The 18,574-nt window shown below is 40.4% G+C and overlaps 1 protein-coding gene across 3 annotated transcripts in view; it reads left to right on the plus strand.

Moving 5' to 3' along the window:
* USP31 (ubiquitin specific peptidase 31) overlaps nt 1-18,574 on the plus strand; it is a 77,246-nt gene that overhangs the window by 1,541 nt on the left and 57,131 nt on the right. The gene's annotated exons all lie outside the window — the stretch shown is intronic.

The raw sequence follows: 18,574 nt of genomic DNA on the forward strand, positions 1-18,574 counted from the left end.
TTGAGGAGCTCAGGGGAAAGCGGTTCCCAGGTGTAAGGCAAGTGTGGACACCTTGAGACGGGAAAGAGCCTGGTGTACTTGACCCGCAGTGTAGCTCCGGGATGGGCAAACTCTTTCTGTAAGGGGCTGCATAGCAAATGTTTTAGGCTCTGCTGTTCAAGATGCAAACTCGAGGATATTAAGTAGATACATATATAACAAGAAAAGACACATTTCTACACATTTTTTATTGCCTAAAATAAAAATGTTATAATAATTGAGTACAATATTTTGTAATACAGGTCTACTAATGAGAAGCATGGGACTGTTCTTTTGGAGAGTACAACGTTTAACTTAATTGGAGTTCAAAATTAATGTTCCCTGTTGTCAAATTGATTACAAGCATTCATCTCTCCAAATCATTCATAGCTCACAGGCCGTACAGAAACAGGCAGTGGGCTAGATGTGGCCTTGGGTCCTTGTTGTGAGTGCGTGAGAGCTGAGAGTGGAGTGTGAGTGGTGGGCTGAGGCCAGGTGGTGTAGGATCATAAATTTAGGGTGTAGTACTAAGGAAATGGGCTCTTACTCTAAGCAAAAGGGGAAGATGATTTGGGATTGTATAAGGGATACTTTTAGGTGGGAAATGGATATAAATAGAACTAAATAGAATGAAATCACACAATGAGAAAGTTAATTCCTATTCTGTTCTCTTTCTGTCCTGATCATGCCCAAGAGAAAGTCTCAGCTTGGTGGTTAGCTTGTCTTTAACACCTCTTGCTCACTCCCCCACCTTTTTTTTTTTTTTAATGTTTATTTATTTTATTTATTTATTTTTTGGCTGTGTTGGGTTGCCCCTGCTGTGCGCGGGCTTTCTCTAGTTGCGGCGAGCGGGGGCTACTCTTTGTTGCACTGCGCGGGCTTCCCATTTCTGTGGCTTCTCTTGTTGTGGAGCATGGGCTCTAGGCGCACAGGCTTCAGTAGTTGTGGCACGCAGGCTCAGTAGTTGTGGCTCGCGGGCTCTTGAGCGCAGGCTCAGTAGTTGTGGCGCACGGGCTTAGTTGCTCCACGGCATGTGGGATCTTCCCGGGCCAGGGCTCGAACCCGTGTCCCTTGCATTGGCGGGCAGATTCTTAACCACTGCACCACCAGGGAAGCCCCCTTTTTTTTTTTTTAAAATAGAGAATAAGCTTCAAGTTTAGAGATCTGAATAGGTAACAGTAGCTAGAACTTAATAAGGTTATGTCTTCATTGGATTTGTCCTTACATTTGTCTTTTTAAAAATAAATTTATTTATTTATTTTTGGCTGCGTTGGGTCTTCGTTGCTGCGTGTGGGCTTTCTCTAGTTGCAGCGAGCAGGGGCTACTCTTTGTTGTGGTGCGCGGGCTTCTCTTGTTGTGGAGCACAGGCTCTAGTTGCACAGGCTTCAGTAGTTGTGGCACGCAGGCTCAGTAGTTGTGGCTCGCGGGCGTGGACTTCAGAGCACAGGCTCAGTAGTTGTGGCTCATGGGCTTAATTGCTCCGCAGCATGTGGGATCTTCCCGGACCAGGGCTCGAACCCTTTGCATTGGCAGGCGGATTCTTAACCACTGCACCACCAGGGAAGCCCTGTCTTCTATTTATGGCAAATGGTACTGGCATTCCATTGGTGCTATGAAGTTTCTTTCTAAAATACACTTATTTAAGTATGAGTAAATGATTTGATTAAAATATAAATTGGTCAGCTATCTAAGGGAATCAGCTTGGTTGAGGACGTACTGTCTTGCTGAGGAACAACACTGCCAAGGTCCACTCCTCTCCTTTTAATACATTTTACTTACATGTTATTTATATTTATTTATGTTCTACCCTGTTTTTCTCAAAAAGAAAAAAATGGTTGTTTGATCTTGGAAATTTGAATGGAAATACTTGACTGGGATAGGGACTGGAAAAAAAGAGATTCATGTCAGAGATCTCAAAATAAGAAAGTAGGAGGGAATGGCAGCCAACCAGCTACTATCGGTCTTTTTCTTTTTGCCTATACATGTCTGCAGGTAGCCACAGCAGTTGCAGACTTTTCAAGGTCTCACAGCCTAGTGTTTTACGTTTGGTTTTCCATTCTTTTCCAAAATGTGAAAATCAATTTCTACAGCATTTTTGTATGTGAACATTTCCATTGCTTTTTAAGAGATTGTGTTTACTTTTTTGTCAATTAAAAAGCTGTAACAGAATTGGGTCAATAATTCTAGAAAAGCATGCTTTGGCAAAGTTGAACAGGTTCTTAGAGGCCTTTTTTTCCCTGAATTTTATTTTATTTATTTTTTTATACAGCAGGTTCTTATTAGTTATCCATTTTATACATATTAGTGTATATATGTCAATCCCAATCTCCCAATTCATCACACCACCACCCCTACCCTGAGGCCTTGTTTTTAAAAAATGTAATCTTCTGAACCGTTAGTAGATTTCACTTTGCATTCATTCATTCACCTCCCTCTGTTGAAGGTTTGTTCAGTCAGTTAGGAATGCTCAGCACCAGAAAGAAGAAGCCCTAATGACAGTGCCTTAAGCAATAAAGATGTTGAATTAGCTCACCTGTAAGAAGTCTGGAGGTAGGTGGTTCTAAGGTGGTGCAGTGGCTTTATGGGCCCAGCTAGGACCCAGACCATTTCTGTGTTTCCATTCTGTTGTCCTTAGCTATCAGTGGCCTTTTGTCCTTAATGTTTGTCACCTCAGGGTTTTCTTCCAAGTCAAGCCAGGAAGTCATTACGGAAATAAAAGTTCTTCCAGAAGCCCCTCAACAGGCTTCTACTTACATCTCATTAACTATAATCATGTCGCTTGACCACCCTGGCTGCCATGGAGGCAGGAAGGTGGTGTTTGGGTTTTCCTGCCTTAATAGAAGAGATGAGTAAAGGAGGGGATTGCCCTGTAGGCAGCCCACCAAAGTGCTTCGCCTACCACGTGCCAGGCACTCTCACGTGGGGAAGGCACTGCGCCTGCCTGTGAGGCACAAAGGAAGTTGAAGCACCAAGCAAGAGGATGCGGGCTCACCAGTCACCACGCCCCCCTCACCTGCTGGTGATATTGATATTTGAGGCAGATACTCTTCTCTACTCTTCTTGAGCTCACATTCAGCCTCAGAATCCTGTTGAATTCTGGGCTCCAGACAGCCACTACCAGTTGGCAGAGGAGATAAAACCAATTTGCCATGTTGAGATAATTTGCCTTGAGGTCTCGAAAAGCACTTAGTATGTCTTTGCATGTACTTTTATAGTCCTAAAACTTCTTTAAGTTCCTAACAATTTTGTTTGTAAAATTTTCAATTTGGATTCTAACCACATTGATTTCAGCTTTAGGAGCTTGCCAGGTAAACGGATTTTTGGTTTTGGATGAGCTAGATGGTTGTTATGGTTGGATTTTCGTTTTCCAGAATGAAAGAAGTTGACTGGTCCAATCTTGGTAAGCTTTAAGAAACTTCTGTAGCTGCCACTTATATCTTTTTCTTTTTTTGTGCAGTCCTTTTTCTCCTGCTGATAGAGTAGCGGTTGTCAACCAGGGCACTTTTGCCTCCCCTACCCCCTCACTTCTGGGGACATTTGGTGATGCCTGGAGACACATACTTGGGTGTCACAGCTGGGGTGGGGTGCTACTGGCAACTAGTGGGGAGACTCCAGGTTTGGGGCTAAGTGTCATACAACATGCAGGACAGTATCCCTCAAAAAGGATAATCCAGCCCCAAATGTCAGTAGTGCTGAGGTTAAGAAACTGTTGGAGGAATGTTTTGAACTTCCTTAGTGCAAGTTTTCCTTACTTTCCCAGCCTTTAATGGTTATCTTGTTACTTTTTCTTCTCTGTGTTTGCTGTAGCACTAGAGTAAAGGTTGGACTTTACTGGCAGGATCCTTGGATCACTGTCTTAGTAAAACTATGACAGTAAGTAAATCATTTTGAAACCCGAATGCTCAGTATGCTGTTGTAAGAGGAAATAAGCCTATTGTCCTAACTTTAACAGGATGCTAGCTTGGGTGCTCCAGGTTCGTACAGATGCTTTCTGATTTCTAGTACTCAGTGCCCTTTTGCAGCAAGTGAAAGACGGAAGGTCATCTTTCAAGTAACAAAGATAGGTTTTATAGCAGCAGTTTTCAAACTGTGCTTCCAAAGAACAACTAGAACAGAGTGATCTACTGATAAAACAAATGTGGGGACTCCTTTCAAATTTGCAGGAAAACAAAAAGTAATTGATGAATCAAATTTTCTCTCCCACATGTTTTTCCTTGAACTTTGGTGCCTGGTGGTGCTTATTTATTAGTGAGAGTTCTTGGGTTACAAAGGGAGTATATGTGTGTAAATGAGTAGTGGCAGAGAAGCTAGCAACCAGGGGCTTCCGCTGGCTCAGTTTCACACCTTACTTTGTCATGGATTAATGCTGGGGAGCTCTGATTTTATGCTGCAGACCTGTGATAAAAGTTTTCCTCGTTTGTATGAAGCTGTTTAGTACGTTGACATTTCACAGTGGTTCCCAAGAAGTGATCTGATTTTAGGGTGTCCCTCAAATTAATTTGAAAAATAGGGAAAAAAAATGAAATAGTGTCGGTCACATTCAGATTTGTAATGGTATTAAATAGAAAGTATGTCTCCTCCTGGTCTGTTCTCTTGTCTGTCAAATGCTGTCAGTTCTGTTTTAGTGAAGTTCCACATCTTTGAAGAAGGGCGGTGAGAGAATCATCAAATTTTAGACTTGGAAGGAGATGTGAGTGAAATGTGAGTGGTCCTCAGCCTTTCTGGATGCGGAAACTAAGGTTCACCTGCTGGCTAGAGGCTGAGGGAGCAGAACCAGAGTTCTGACCACCCCCCGCATGCCGATGCACGCACTGAGCCCTGGTTCTGAGGTCGCTTATTAGCACAACCACTGAAGCGACAGGTCTCAACATAAAACATAAACAGGGAGGGTGGACGTGCTGAAACATGTAGCATTTTTTTCCTCTAAGTTTGCGGTGCTAAATCGTAGTGAAAATAAGGTCAGCTGCAGCTAGCTTTATATATGTGCTATTGCTCCTGAGACTTAGGCACTTTTGGAAGACTTCCTTAAAAAATTATCCTTTCAGACCATTTAAATGCATATATAAACACATCTTTTACATTGATGGGCTTATACTCTCCATAGAGTTCTGTAACTTGCTTTCCCTTATGCCCCTATACTGGACTTGAAAATATATCACGGGTAGCCATAGCTTTCATTGTTTTTTTGTTAATACATCCAAGTCCACCTCATTCTTTTTAACAGTTGTATAGAAGCCCACTGATGGGTGTTTTGGTTGTATAAAATTTTTAACCATTATAGCCAATCCTTCAACATACATCAAGTCTCCTTTTCTAAGGAGTGGGTCTTAGCTGTGGCGTTGCTGAGTCAGAGGGAACGGGCATTTACCCTGTTGATGCACCTCACCAGACTGCCCAGCAAAAGCCTGTGTAGGACAAGACTCTGACCCATCCATGCTGCATGCTAGGGCCTCGCTGCTGACATGTGCTTCCTCTTTCAAGTGACTGCCCTATTCTTCAGTTTTCAAACTTATTTTCTTTCACATAGGTCAGTTTTGTTCCTCTAGGTATGCCTATTCTCCACTCTTCTTAAACGTGTATGTCTCTCTTTCCAGACATGTCCGCCTGATGTGTGCAGCTTCTTATCAGGTGGTAAAGGGGACGCATGAGAAAGTGCAAGAAAAGCATTGAAGAGGACTAGTTGGGGAATAAAAATACACAGGACAATTATGGACTCTCATGTTTGCTGACTTAAACCACATTTACTGAGCAATTATTGTGTATAAAGGGACTAGTTTAGCGGAGAGGGTTGGGAATAGAGGATTAAGTATGACGATTATAGGACAAAGTTCTTGCCCTCAGAGAACTTACCAGTTTTATAGGGAAATGTTTAAAAAATTGTATTGACTGGGAAAGTTCAGTGGGAGTTCAGAGAAGGGTGAAATCATTGTGAGCTGAAGTGCAAGTAGAAGATTCATTCATTCATTGTCGGCAGTTAAGCTTCTACAAATTTATGAATTTATGGAGCTCCTAACTCTGTGCCACGTGCTGTGCTAGTCCTTGGGTATATGGGGTAAACCAAACGGTATGGTAACGTAAAAAAACGGTGCCAGGTCCCGTGATCCATTCCTTCTTGGAACTTCTATTGTTACAGGGGAGGCAGATGTTAAACACACACTGGTAAATGTGAAATTTAAAATTATTAGAGCTAAGAAGGAAAAAATAAGGTGTATGAGAGAGAATGATGGGTGTGGCCAGGTAGGAGTGATAAAATGTATTCAAAAGGCTCTGCAGGGGACAGGGCTGGGGGTCCATTTGAAAGCCTGACAGGCCTTTTTCATGGCTTAGAGAGCTAGGAGGGGTGTGGGATAGATGAGGCTGGAAAAGGAGGTCAGGTAGGCAGAGGCGGGTCCTGTAGGACCCCCTTGTAGACCAAGGTTAGGGGTTTAGATTTGATTCTAAGAGCAGTGGGGAGCTGTTGCAGGTTTTAAGCAGAGTTCTGGCATGATTTCCTTGAAATGTGAAGTGTTCATTCTGAGTCTGAATAATGAATATAGACTGGAAGCAGGGAGGCCAGTTCAGAGGTTTTGCGAAGGTGGTGGATGGGATGGAGAAGCGGATAGATTTGATTATATCTGGAGGTAGACTCGACGGGACTTGCTAAAGGATTGATTCTGGGGAAGGCACTGAGGCAGAGGGGAGCAGCCAGAATAACGCCCTGGTGTTTGTTTTGAGCAAGAGAGTGATTACTGGTGCTGTGCACTTACTTGAGGAGCAGCAGTTCTGGGGGGAGTCGGGAGTTCAGTTTCAGATGTATTAAATAGGACACTCATGAGATACCTGGTTGGCAGCTGGATAAGGAAGTCTGGAGTTCAGAAGATTGGGACTGACTAGAGATAAAGATATGGGACTCCTTGGTCTATAGGTGGTATTTAAAACTGTGGCATATTGCTTGGAATGGGATTTGAAGATAAATAAGGCTTGGATAGTTAAGGGAAAGAGAGATGCCATTCCATATTGTTGGGGAAATATTCTGAGCAAAGGCACAGCCATGGCACATTGTCTAGGGTCAGGGAGGCCACTGGGCTGTCTGCTGTGTGCAGTTGGTTTGCAGAAGTTTTTTTCAGCCTTGGCACTGTTGACATACCTGGCATTATTGGCTAGATGAGTCTTTGCTGTGGGGGGCTGTCCTGGTGTATTAGGATATTGAGCAGTGTCCCTGTCCTCTACCCACTAGGTGCTGGTAGTACTCCCCTGCACCCACCCCAGTCATGATAATCAAAACTGTCTCTAGACGTTGCCACATGTCCCCTGGGGGGCAAAATTGCCCCTGGTTGAGAACCACTGATTTGGAGAGAAGGGCAAATAAATGTAGATGGCTGAGGAGATGAGAGGGGACAGATTATGGGTGCCCTTGAAAGTCTGTCACAACAATTTAGCCTTGAGGCTGCAATCAGTAGTGATTCAATTGAGGCTTCTTGAGCTGTGCAGACTCTGATTTGATGAAAAAAGATGTTTTAGAAAAATGGTTCTGATGGTGAGCAAAAACGAATCAGATGGAGGAGAAAGTAAGTGCGTGGAAAGGGCAATCACAGGTGTGACATGAGGAAAAGGAGGAGGAAAGGGTGAATCCAAGAGACATTTTGGAGGACATCGTGACATCATTAAAGAGGCTCCAAGAGATGGAGAGGTAAAGGAAACACCGAGGTTTCAGACCTGGGTGATGGAGAAAATAAGGGGATATCTGACAGAGGTGGAGCAGTCCAAAAAGGGCACTAAGGGCAGAGAAGATCATGAATATAATTTGAACATGTGGGGTTGGGGGTCATAGGATATCTAAGGAGAGTCTTAATAGTTGGAAATATGGTACGATTTAGAACTAGCTTTGTAGACTTGGATTCAGCTGCATAGAGGTGATAATTGAATCCAGGAGCATTGAGTGTGTAGTCAGAAGCCCAAGGCCAAGCCCTTGGGGGAAACTAAAAATAAGAGGATAGGAGGAGGGAGGGACTTCTTGGACTTGTTAAAGGGGCAGAGAGATAGGCGGAAAACCAGGAAAGCAGAGTCAGGAAACCTGGCTTATTTAGGTTGACTTCCTGCTCTTAGCCCTGAGTACAGTGTAGAGCTGCAGAAATGTCAGTTTATACCCAGTAAGAGGGGCTTCCCTGGTGGTGCAGTGGTTAAGAATCTGCCTGCCAGTGCAGGGGACACGGGTTCGAGCCCTGGTCCGGGAAGATCCCACATGCTGTGGAGCAACTAAGCCCGTGCGCCACAACTACTGAGCCTGCGCTCTAGAGCCCCCGAGCCACAACTACTGAAGCCCGCGCGCCTAGAGCCCGCGAGCCACAACTACTGAAGCCCGCGCGCCTAGATCCCGTGCTCCGCAACAAGAGAAACCACTGCAATGAGAAGCCCGCGCACTGCAACGAAGAGTAGCCCCCGCTCGCTGCGACTAGAGACGGCCCGCTCACAGCAACGAAGACCCTACGCAGCCAAAAATAAAATAAATTAATTAATTAATTTAAAAAAATGCTATATACCCATTAAGAATCAAATTCAGGTTGATATATTGTAGTCATGATTTGTTAAGTCTACAGATTTATCGAGCACATTTTTGTGCTGGTCCTGTGTTGGGAGGCACTGAGCTGTGCCAGGATGAGTGAGATGGTCCATGCCCTTAAGGAATGCAGGGTCTAGAAGGGAAGGGAGGGGTTAAGAAACGATTGCAGAAGGGTAGGATGAGTGCTGTGATAGAGGTATGTATAGAAGTGCTGTGTAGACCCCAGGGAGGGAAGGGAGGGTTGGAGGGGACTGGAGAGATGATACCTTGGCAAGTATCAAGAGATGATACTTGATGGCTGGAAGGATTTGGTCAGAATCCTCTAGGTGGATAAGGGGAGAGGTGGGAAAGGCCTTTCCAGGGCAGAAAACCCATCAAGTACAAAGGCTTAGAACCTCAAACAACTTGGCTTATTCAGGAAATTTCAAGGTCTAGTGTGGTTGGAGCGGAAGGGTAGGGTGGTGGATGGGTTGGGGAGGAGGTCACTGAGTGATGCTTTGGGCAAGGTTAGATCTCTGGCTTTGTTCTTTGGGTGCCATGTCAGAGAATAGCATCTTGTGAGGGCAGCACCAAGGAATTTCAGACAGGCTTGTGGTATCATTGTCTTTTTCTTTTATTATTTTTCAAAGAATGATCACTCAGAGGCCAGGGACATTGAGGATGGGGAGGTGATGATGAGAGAGGGCAGGGGCAGAACTGGGGGGTTCAGGGAGAACAGAATATATCTTAGCCTCTTTGAGCCTGGTTACATTTGGGAAACTGAGGCAGCATAAAACTTTTCAGAGGTGCTAAATTCCACTTTAGGCATGTTGTATTTGAGGTCCCATGGTAACTCATGGAGGAAAATATTCAGTAGTGTAGGCTAGAGTTTCGGCTAGAGATTTTTATTTGTTATTAAACTCCCCTTCTGAGTTTTTAAAAATATCTTTCAAACCAGCAACATAAACTAGCACTAAATCTGTTATTTTGATTTGATCTAGTTTGGTTCTTTACACATTTGCAGGGGCAGAGCTTCAACTTGAACTCAGGGCAGTGTGATGATAACATTTATGCTCTCACTGTACTGAACACATTGCCTTGAAGTGCCATCAGTTTACATTTTTGTACTTGTCCACATACATATATATTTTACGTAGTTGCTATTATCCTGGCCAGGCCATTTTGTATTATAATTTTTTCTCATGCAACTTATAAAACATTTTTCCATGTTTCTAAATAGTACTCATAATACTGTTTAATGTTTAATGATACATAGGGTATCATACTGCTAAGTGATAGTTTAATCATCCAGTCCTCTTTTTTTTTTGCGGTACACGGGCCTCTCACTGTTGTGGCCTCTCCTGTTGTGGAGCACAGGCTCCGGACGCACAGGCCCAGTGGCCATGGCTCATGGGCCCAGCTGCTCCGCGGCATGTGGGATCTTCCCGGACTGGGGCACGAACCCGTGTCCGCTGCATCGGCAGGCGGACTCTCAACCACTGCGCCACCAGGAAAGCCCTCCAGTCCTCTTTCATTGGGCAATTTCCCCCATACTCTTTTTTATTATAATGAACATGAATCATGTGTATAGCTTTTTGTTTTGTCATGTTATTTATTTAGGATAAGTTTCCAAACATGTTCTCAGAGCGTCAGAAGCTTATGGACATCTTTTTGACTTCTTATTACAGAAATTACAGTGCTGCTAGTTTGATCATAAACTTCACCCAGCCCAGTGAATGGTGCATGTTGGATGCTCACAAACCATTTTTGGAATGAGTTGGATTTTATAATTTAAATTTGTCATTGTCAGTTTATATTCATTCTTTGCTTATTTGTCTATTGTCATTTTTTCCAATTTTTTGTTGTGGTAAAATACACATAACATAAAATTTACCCTTTTAGTTGCTTTTAAGTACAGTTCAGTGGCATTAAGTACATTCACTGTTGTGCAACCCATCAACCACTGTCCATTTCCAGAACTTTTTCATCGTCCCAAACAGGAACTCTGTATGCATTAAGCAATCACTCCCGTCTAGTCCCTGGTAACCTGTGTTCTACTTTCTGTCTCTATGAATTTGCCTATTCTAGGTATCCCATATAAGTAGAATTACACAGTACAGTACACAGAATCCTTTTGTGTCTGGTTTATGTCATTTAGAATAATGTTTTCAGTATTCATCTGTGTTGTAGTATGTTGCAGAATTTCATTTCTTTTTATGGCGGAATAATATTCCTTTATACGTATGTACTACATTTTATTTATCCATTCATCTGTTGATGGACAGCTGCGTTGTTTCTGCTTTTTGGCTATTGTGAATAATGATGCTATGAACATAGGCATTCAAGTATCTATGTGTGTCCCTGTTTTTAATTCTTTTGGGTCATGTAGTAATTCTGTGTTTAACTTTTTGAGAAACTGTCAGACTTTTCCACAGTGGCTGCACCATTGTACATTCCCACGAGCAATGCATGAGGGTTCCAATTTCTCCACATCCTTGCCAGCACTTGTTATTTTCCATTTTTGTTTTCAAATAATAGCCATCCTAGCGTGTGTGAAGTGTTATTGTGGTGTTGATTTGCATTTCTTTAATAACTAATGATCATTAGTCATTAATAACTGATGACTTGGACTATCTTTTCAAGCAATAGGCTTATTGCCTATTTGTATATCTTCTTTGGAGAAATGTCTATCCAAATACTTTCCTCATTTTTGAATTGGATTTTTTTGTTGTTGATGCTGAGTTGTAGGAGTTCTTTATATATTCTGGATATTAATCCTTTATCAGATATATGATTAGCAAGTATTTTCTCTCATTCCGTGGGTGGTTGTTTCACTCTCTTGATAACTGTGATGAAGTCTAATTTGTCTATTTTTCTTCTTCTGTTGTCTGTGCTTTTGGTATCATATCCAAGAAATCATTGCCAAATTTAATGTCATGAAGTTTTCCGTCTTTGTTTTTTACTAAAAGTTTTATAGTTTTAGCTCATATATAGGTCTTTCATCCATTTTGAGTTAACTCTTGTATTGATATGTGGTGTAAGGTAAGGTTACAGCTTCATTCTTTTGCATGTGGATATTTAGTTTTCTCAGCACTGTTGTTGAAAAGACTACTGTTCTTTCTTTGTTGAATGGTTTTGGTGCCCCTGTCAAAAATCAATTGACTGTATATGTGAAGGTTTATTTCTGGGCTCTTTATTCTATTCCATTGATCTATATGCCTGTCTTTGTTTCAGCACCACACTGTTTTGATTACTGTAGCTGTGTAGTAAGTTTTGAAATCAGAAGTTTGTGAGTCCTTCAAATTTGTTCTTCTTTTTCAAGATGGTTTTGTCTTTGGAGTTCCTGGAGATTCTATATGAATTTCAGAATAGGCTTTTCTTTCTGCAGAAAATGGGATTTTTATAGGGATTGCACTGAAATCTGTAGATTGTTTTGGGTAGAATTGTCATTGTAACAATATTGTCTTCCAATCCATGAACATGGAATGTCTTTTTTAATATTTATGTTGTCTTTAATTTCCTTCGCTTACGTTTTGTAGTTTTCAATGTACAGGTTTTTCACCTCCTTTGTTAAATGATTATTCCTAAGTATTTTATTCTTTTTGATGTTATACATGGGACTGTTTTCTTAATTTCCTTTTTGGATTGTTCATTGCTAGTGTATAGAAATGGAACTGGTTTTTGTGTGTTGATATTGTATCCTGCACTTTGCTGAATTCATCTATTAGCTCTAACAGTTTTTTTTTTTTTGTGAGTCCTCAGAGTTTTCGACATATAAGATCATATTATCTGCAAACAGATAATTTTACATCTTCCTTTCCAGTTAGGATACCTTTTTTTTTTTTAGATAAAGCATAGTCGGTATACAATGTTGTGTTAGTTTCTGGTGTATAGCAAAGTGATTCAGTTACATATATTCATATATATATATTCTTTTCCATTATAGTTTATTAAAAGATATTGAATATAATTCTCTGTGCTATACAGAAGGACCTTGTTGTTTATCTATTTTATATATAGTAGTTTGTATTTGCTAATCCCAAACTCTTAATTTATTCTCCCACCCTTCTGCTTTCTCGCCTAGTTCTGGCTAGAAATTCCAATACTCTGTTGAATAGAAGTGGTGAAAATGGGCATCCTTGTCTTGTTTCTTCATCCTAGGGGAAAAGCTTTCAGTGTTTCACCATTGAGTATGATGTTAGCTGTGAGCTTTTCAGATATGGCCTTTATCATGTTGAGGAAGTTTTCTTCTTTTCCTACTTTGTTGAGTGTCTTTATCATGAAAGAATGATGAATTTTGTCAAGTGCTTTTTCTGAATTAATTGAGATGATCGTGTGGTAGTTTTCTTTCATTCTATTAATGTAGCATATTACATTGATTGATTTTCATACGTTGAACCCCTTTTCATCCCAGAAATAAATCCTACTTGGTCATGGTGTCTCTTGGGATTTTGAAGGTTCTTTTCTTTTTTAAAAAACTTTATAAGGGCTCTTTATAGAGTGTAGATGTAAGGTAACACCTTCATTAAGCCTTGATACATTTGATATAGATACTTCTTTCAGTCTCTTGCTCTTTTAGTTTTGTTAACTTTTATGTATTACAGAAGGTTTTAATGTTTTTGAACCTGTACCTTTGCCTTATTTTTTTGTTATGTATAGCTGAAAAGTTAGGCTTTCATATAGGATACTTTTTCTCTTTTATTTTTTGTCAGTTTTTTCTTTTATGTTCTAAAATATTTCCCTTTCCAATAGTTTGGAGTTTGGTTTAGTATAGTGCAAGTGTAAAGTGGGGATTTATTTTAAGGTTTGCGATTTCCCATCTTGTATAGTACACTGAGTGGTTGAGAACCTGGACTGGGGAGCCAGACAGCCTGTGTTCCAATCCTAGCTGCAGCACTTATTAGCTATGGGTCCTTGGGCACTTAATTCTCTGGGCTTAGTTTCCTCATTTGTAAAATGGGGATAAGACTATATCTACCTCATTTGGTTGTTTTAAAAAGAAGAGAAAAACTTGGCTAAGGGACTGGCATACCATCAGTGCTAAGTGAGTGTTAACTGGTATTGTTACCCCAGCCTTGTTATCACACTGCTTATTTGTAAAAGTCTTCTCCATATTTAGAATTTTATGGTCTATTTCTGAATTTTGTGTTCTGTTTCATCAGTACTTTTATTGGTACCACATGGCATTGTTGTTGCCTGTTCTTTTCATGCTATTCTTTTTTCCCCCCACTGTGAAACATTTATTTTTCTTCTGCAGTATTAGGCATGATTAAAACCAGTGCATAAAAGTACTCAGTACCTTGGGTAAGAGATGAGCTATCTTGCTGTTCTTTTAAAGTTCTCCAGACAAATTTTAGAATCATTTTGTCAGGTTTCAAAAACCAATCCTATGTGAATTTTAGTGTTAAATATCTACATTAGTTTGGGACAGATAACCATCTTTGCTGAATGTCTGCCTGTCACTGATAAAATTCATAACTTTAAAGAAACCATAAACTTATAATAATGTTACAGTAAGAAAACCTGGTTGACTGATAAGTGAGGGAGAAATTGCAAGAGTTATTAAAAGAACTGCCTGTTCCCCCAAAAGATTACAGAATTGGATGGATTTATTCGTACATTTTTCCAAGGATCAGATAATCCCCACGTTGTATGACTGTCAAAAGTGTAGAAAAATTTCCTCTCCGAGGCAAAAGGATTCTGTTTCCTAAACCTGTTCATGTCTGTCTCCTCCACTCCACTGCGAGGCCCTCGAGGGCAGTGAGTCTGTCTTATTCAGCATTGTTTTGTTGGAGGTGCACAATGTATTGGTCCATCTGAACTGAAGATGCCACAAGCAAGGAAGGACAGCTTGCAGACCAGCCTCAGTTGTAAATGTAGATATGCTGATGATGGGCCACTTCTCTTGTACACATGGGTCAGACCTCACTTGAGGACTGTGATCACGCTTAGGCTTTAAGCCTTGCAAGAGGAGGACGGAAACTGGAGATGGGTGGCATGCCTCAGTAACAGAATTTTTTGAGTATGCTGTCTGAAAATGGAATGAGATGCCTCACCTGAGTATTTTTCTCATTGGACAAGTTGAAGCAGAGCCCTGGGTAGTATTGTAAAGGAGAGTTACACACCCCATAATAGATTGGACTGGATTCAGTTTATTTCTTTCCCTTTCCTTGTCTCCTGCTCCTTTCCTCTGACTTTTGAACATATAAAAAATGTATATTTGAAGCAGAGTTGACAGTGTTTGGCAGCTTTACGTGAAGGGTGGATAAGATGAGGAGGTGAAAATAACTTCGAGGTTTTGAAACAGGGTGTCTTGGGATGGTGTTCTTCACGCCTGGAAGCACAGAATGGAAAACGATTCTGGAGGTGAGTGGATAAGTTCAGTTTTAGAGAGGTCACATAGTATTTGAACATAAGAGCCCTAGGAAAACTTGTTTGTTGTTGTTATTATATTTGTTGAATGTCTCTCATATGTCAGGCAGGCACTGTGTAAAGTGAATCGTTTTAAGTTTTTGGTGAGCCATGTAGAAATGTGCCTATCTGGTCAAAATGTGGAAATCTCTCTTAAATTGATACAGATGTAGTAATAAAGATGCTTGTGCTGAGTTACAGATGCTTATCCTGAGTTAGGTGTTTTACATCTTCCTTTGTGTGGCTTGAACTTTTTAGTTTGACTCTGCCACTTTTGTTCTGTTGTTAGTGTGTGGTTTGGTGCATTTTTCCTGTCCCCATCTATACACTTGTCACAATGAGGGGCTGCTAAATAGGGCAGTGTTCTCTGTTTGTGTAGTTCCCCGCAGCTGTTTCCTATAGTGAAGACTCAGGAAAACAATGACCTCATGGTTTCCACAAAAAAAGCCTTTTATATATAGTCATGGAAAAGAAATCATTGAAAACTGAGTAATTTAAAATTCTGTCCTCTGCAGCTTTTTCCTTCAAAAATATTCTTGTTTGCTCTGTTAATTGGCTGTTCCTCAAATGACCTTTTATGTTTAACAAACAACATTTTTGCAGTGGAGCACATCGGGATATCTTGTCTTTCATTTGATTGTGATCTTTCTCTATTTAGAAATCATTGTTTTCTGCCACGGACTGTGGCAGTTCCTAGAGGAATTGGCCAGTCACCCAACATCTGTTGCTTCTTCCCTCCAGCTGTTGAGCTTGGATGGTAGCAAACAGTGTGTCCACAAACAAATAGTTCACGCATTAGAAGACTGCATAGGACTGGTCAGGAAATGCCTTTGTTGCTTCTACTGTCAGGAACCTTTGTAAGCTCATCACCAGCTTAGTAAATTCTTTTTCTTTTTTTTTTTTAAATTCTTTGACTTTAACTCTTGGTCTTCTCATCTTTAAGAGCAAGGCAGAGCTGTATGATTCTCAGGAGATTTAAGAAATAATAATAATCATAATGAAAATACCATTTATTTGTGTGGAGCCAGATTATTGATTGATTGATTGATTGATTGATTGCGGTACGCGGGCCTCTCACTATTGTGGCCTCTCTCGTTGCGGAGCACAGGCCCAGCGGCCATGGCTCACGGGCCCAGCCGCTCCGCGGCATGTGGGATCCTCCTGGACCGGGGCCACTGCGCTACCAGGGAAGCCCCATTTATTTATTTTTAACCTTCTTTTTAAAAAATTTATTTATTTGGCTGCGTCGGGTCTTAGTTGTGACATGTGGGATCTTTCGTTATGGTGAGCGGGATTCTCTCTAGTTGTGGCATGCGGGCTCTAGAGTGTGCAGGCTTAGTTGCCCTGTGGCATGTGGGATCTTAGTTTCCTGACCAGGGATTGAGACTGCGTCCCCTGCATTGAAAGGTGGATTCTTAACCATTGGACCACCAGGGAAGTCCCTGGAGCCAGATCATTTACACTGTACATTCATATACAACTTTTTCATTTAATCTTCACAACAGCCCGTGAAAGAAGCATTGCTATTCCATTTAAACGATTAGGATATAGGGCTTCAGTGCTAGTACTTGATAAGTAGCAGAGCCAGAACTCCAACCTTGCATGGTTTTTATGAGGTTAAAGGAGAAGATATAATTAAGGGTTTAGTACAGAAACTTGCACATGGTAAGTATTCCAGAAATGGAAGGTGGTGATGAGGAAGGTGCTCATTCCAAGTCTGTGGCCACCTGAATACCCTTCCCCATTTCTAAACTCTGTCCTATTGGCAGTTTTTCTTGCTGCCAGAGTAATCTTACAGCTTATCTGTAACTACATTATTTCTCTTCTCAAAAATTGCCTTTACTTTTTCTTTTATATACAAAATGTGGTATAAATTTCTTAGCTTGGCATTTAAACTTTTCCGGAAAAATAAAATAAAAAAGGCATGCATAAAACCAGCCCCATTAAAAATAATGGTTAGATTCAATAGACACACAATTACTGTTAATTTGCTCTAAATGTTACTGATGCTTACTTTGATTTCTGTACTTATCTCATCATGGACTGGTGAAAAAAGTTCACAGACAGGCACCTATCTGTGGATCATACTTTGAAGAGCACTGTTGTGCAGCTTCCCATGGTCTGATTTTGTCTGTTTATTCCCATAGTTTTCAATGAAAATGTTTTTCTGTCTTTGCTTTTCTTGTAAAATGGTAGTTAGATCTAGAGGCTTAATGAGATTCAGGTTTGAAGGTTTTTTTAAGCCCTCTTCTTTTTTTTTTTTTCGGTAAAACTAGTTTGTGGGAGGTGTTATAAACTTCCATCAGGAAGCCTGTCTTGTCTGGTCGTGTCTCTTGCAGTGTTAGTAGCCGTCAATGGTTAGTCCTTGATCCATTAGTTCAATAAGGGTTGAAAAATGGTGTTTTAATTTTAACATTCCTTTTCACTTATTAGCTGGAGAACTTCTATAGAGACTCTCGCCCTTGTCGGTTGTTTGGTTATCCCAAAGTAAATTTGGAGAAGAAAGGCAAAATAAATACGTGGTATTTTTTTCCCTTGATTTTTCTGGATTTCAAAATAATTACTTGATTTCCAAATGTAGTTAGTGAGTTTTTTTTGTTGTAACTGTATGAATTAATGGATTTAAATGCATATTTGATGTGTTTCAGTCAATTACAGTTATTAACCTTATTATGCCCAACTTGTACCTTTTTTGGCCATTGGGACAAGTCGGCTACCAAGTCCTTTTGACACAATACTGCTAGTAGTCTGTGATGTCAAACCAAAATGCAGGAAGTTAAGATTTTCAAGGCTCATCTTATATGTTTCCTGCTCCAGATCTGGAATCAGTCATTTCTTCAAGGAGCCCTAGTTCCTTTTGGTGGCAGATGGTACTAAGACACCACAGTCTGGGCATTAGGGGTGTACTTGGTTTCTCTGTGTCTAAGTAGGCAGAGCTAGGAAATGTGTGATTTGTTTTAAAGGTGTAATAAATCAAGAATTCATATTGATAGTTTCATTCAGGATTTCAGGGTTTTTATTTAACCTCATTGATCTTACATCTGTTTTTCCTTTCTTCCATGCTGAAACTCCTGTTCTTAACACTAGTGTAAATTCTCGTTTACATTATCTCACAGTGCATTCATAAGTCTCAGAATAATCCAATACTACCAACAACAGGATGAGTATTTGAAAAAGGTTTAAGATTTATTTATTCATTTATTTATTTTTGTCCATAGGATATGTCCTACTAGGACTGTATAGTCATATTATTATGTTTTAAAGTCACTTGGAATAGTTCTCAGTGTGGCTTTGTCACCAATGTGGAATACAGTTAAATTGATTTCTTTTTGCTTTTGGTTTTGAAGAGTCGTTTTTTAAAATTTAGCTTTGTTGCACAATTATGTAAAAAATAAAATTCATTTGCCTGAAGTCAAATCTACATAACAAGATCTGTTCAAAGAAGTCTAGTTTCTGTCTCTGATTCCTATATGCTATTCCCTTTCTCGTTAAATTTTATGACTTATTCTTTCATTGTTTTAATATAAGCAAATACATGTATTCATAATCTTCCTCTTATTCAGATAAATAGTAGCACACCATACGTACATGATTTTCTTCGTCTTGCTTTTTTCCTATAGATAATAT

The sequence above is a fragment of the Delphinapterus leucas genome, chromosome 15, assembly GCF_059928025.1.
Source record: "Delphinapterus leucas isolate spDelLeu-1000000601 "Yukka" chromosome 15, BTC_Dleu_Yukka2, whole genome shotgun sequence".
NCBI classification, from domain to species: domain Eukaryota; kingdom Metazoa; phylum Chordata; class Mammalia; order Artiodactyla; family Monodontidae; genus Delphinapterus; species Delphinapterus leucas.